Raw genomic sequence first — 3,331 nt, forward strand, 5'->3', positions numbered from 1 at the left:
TTACGATAAGTATTACTAGCATGTAATAAAAAAATGCAGTTCACTACAGTACTACTGTTAAAAATAATTTATTTTTTAAAAACTTTAAAATTATAAACCTTGCTATAGCAAAACTGCGCTGTTCAAAACCGCGTTATACAAGGTATTACTATACAGTAGTGGGGATGTTGCAGGTTGTAATATCCCAAGACGGTGATGGGATGACTGATGGTGAAAGTGTTTCTTCTTTTTCGGGTCACCCTGCCTCAATTTTCAATTGCAGTGCTAGATCTCTCAGTAAACATTATGATGACATCACAACCCTCCTTAACTCACTACATGTTAAATTAACCTTAATCGTTCTCACTGAAACCTGGTTAAAATATTGAACAATACATATAACATTACTACATTACAACAGATCACATCATAATGGAGGTAGCATTGCAATATACTATTCCAATGAGATTTTTTTTATTTATTTAGTAACACATCGGCTGTTTCCTATGAAGGCAGGGTGGCCTGAAAAAGGAAAACTTTCACCATCACTCTCTCCATCACTGTCTTGCTCGAGGCGCACTTACACTAGTTATAAAACTACAACATTAACACTCCTCCTTCTGAGTGCAGACACTGTACTTCCCATCTCCAGGAATCAAGTCCTGCCTGCTGATTTCCCTGAATCCCTTCATAAATGTTACTTTGCTCACACTCCAACAGCACGTCAAAGCCTAAAAATAATTTTTCTCCATTCGTTCCTAACACGCTCATCCATGTTTGATGGAAGTCCAAGTCCCTCGCACACAAAACCTGCTTGGCCCGCCTTCCTCCAAACTTTCCTAGGCCGACCCCCTACCCCTCCTTCTCTCCACTACAGATTTATACACTCTCGAAGTCATTCTATTTCGTTCTATCATTTCTATGTGTCTGAACCACCTCAACAACCCCTCCTCAGCCCTCTGGATAATAGTTTTGGTAATCGCGCACCTCCTCCTAGTTTCCAAACTATCGATTCACTGCATTATATTCACACCACACATTGCCCTCAGACATGACATCTCCACTGCCTCCAGCCTTCTCCTTGTTGCACCATTCACCACTCATGCTTCGCACTCATATAAGAGCGTTGGCATAACTATACTCTCATACATTCATCTCTTAGCTTCCATGGATAATGTTCTATTTCTCCACAGACTCCTAAGTGCACCACTAATCTCTTCTCCCTCGTCAATTCTATGATTTATCTCATCTTTCATAGATGCATCTGCTGACACGTCCACTCCCAAATATCTGACTACATTCACTTCCTCCATACCCTCTTCCTCCTATCTGATATCCAGTCTCTCGTTACCTAAATTTTTTGTTATCCTCATCACCTTACTCTTTCCTATATTCATTTTCAATTTCCTTCTTTTATATACCCTTCCAAACTCGTCCGGAAGCCTCTGCAACTTCTCTTCAGAATCTCCCAAAAGCAGTGTCGTCAGCAATGAGCAACTGTGACAACTCCCACTATGTGTTAGATTCTTCATCTTTTAACACTACACCCCTTGCTGACACCCGAGTATTCAGTTCTATTACTACTCCATCTATATATATAGAAAACAGCCATGGTGACATCACACATGGACCTACTTTTACTGGGAAATGATCTCCCTCTCTCCTACATACTCTAACCTGAGCCTCACTATCCTCGTAAAAACTCTTCACTGCTTGTAGTAACCTACCTCCTATTCCAAACAATTTCAACATCTGCCACATAGCCCCACTATATACCTTATCATCCTCCTTTTCCAAACCCACAAATGCAACAAAAACCTCTTTACCCTTATCTACATACTGTTCGCCTATATGCTTCATTGTAAACACTTAGACTACACACCTATTACGCAGTATTTTGTAGAGAATATTGTATATAAAAAAGGCTCCATATATAATGTCAGTTTCCGGGATTTGTTTTGAAATACTGGAAGAGGAAGAGTTACAAATCTTTAGAGCTAAAGAGAGAGTGTTTGCTGCTTCACATAATGGAACAGTTAACAGGGTAGACATATTTAATTTGGAACAAGCTATAAAGTTCGTCCCATTTTGGGGGGAAAAAGATCCTGATAACTTTTTCACACTGTGTGAAAAAATAGTAAAATCCCCAAAGTGACCAGATAGTAACTGGGCAACATTAGCAGGAACCCAGTTAATTGGTAAAGGATTACCAACTATTAGCTCTCTAGATGAACATGAATTTTCAGATTATGAGAAGATTAAGGATGTTGCTTATCAGATATTGCCAGAGAAGTATAGGCAGAAGTTTAGAGGCTTAAAATTTCAGAAAGGACAATCCTTGGTGGAGTAGGAAAGGAGATGATGTCGCTGCTGACGAAATGGTGCAGCTGCAAGGATGTTGTAAGTCGATTATGAAGGTGTATTGACTAATTTTACTGGAGGAACTTTTGAACAGTGTACCTTCTAACCTTAAGGCATATCTTGAGGAAAAGGATTTTAATGATTTTAACCATGCTTTAGAGTTGGGTGAAGATTTTTAGCCAACCAAAAAGTTGGAAGTAGTTATCACCCAGGTCACGTTAATAATAATTTTTCTCCACCAATTAGGAGGAGTAAGGAATTTCACAGGTTTAAGCCAAATTTTTTTCCAGCCTCATAATCCAAAGGTTTTTCTTTTTTTAGCTTACTAACTACCAGAATCCTGGTTCCCAGGGATTATTTAAGTCAACTTCTCAGCTTCCTGCTCAAGGAAGTGGTTAGTCAGTTTCAGGTGGGCATGGTGCCTTTAAAGTTTATAATTGTACTAACTGTAATGAGAAGGGTCATTTACAGCAGTATTGCAGAGAGATGCTTAAGGACCAGACTGCTGCACAGGACTCTCAAGTTACATGCAGGAGCTGGTATTGCAGTCTTACTCCTGAGTACAATAGGAAGTTCAGCTGTTTTAGACCCTCGGATGGAGGTTTTTTCAAGTATGTCCACAGTGGTTTTGCACCAAAATGGCGGTAGGGTAGAAGGGACTGGTGTAGCACATTCTTGTTTCCGCGCTGAGATGTATTACCAGCGTCAGAAGATACAGTGGAAAAGATATTATATTTAAAAGGGATTTCAGGAACCACTGTTAGGACTCCTGTACATAGATTGTGGGTGGAGTCTGTTTACCAGTCTGGGTACCTGCCTGTAGGTATTACAGAAGATTTGCCTTTTCCAGGTGTTGACCTACTACTAGGGAATAATGTTTTGGGTCTCCTCAAAAGTAAGGAATGCTTGGTTTGGAGGGACCCTGATTGGCAAAGTTTCAAGGTGAAAACTAAAGCTACTGTGACTGAAAAATTTTAATTGTGTACTATGT

Source organism: Cherax quadricarinatus, unplaced genomic scaffold (genome assembly GCF_038502225.1).
Source record: "Cherax quadricarinatus isolate ZL_2023a unplaced genomic scaffold, ASM3850222v1 Contig97, whole genome shotgun sequence".
Classification (NCBI taxonomy): Eukaryota; Metazoa; Arthropoda; class Malacostraca; order Decapoda; family Parastacidae; genus Cherax; species Cherax quadricarinatus.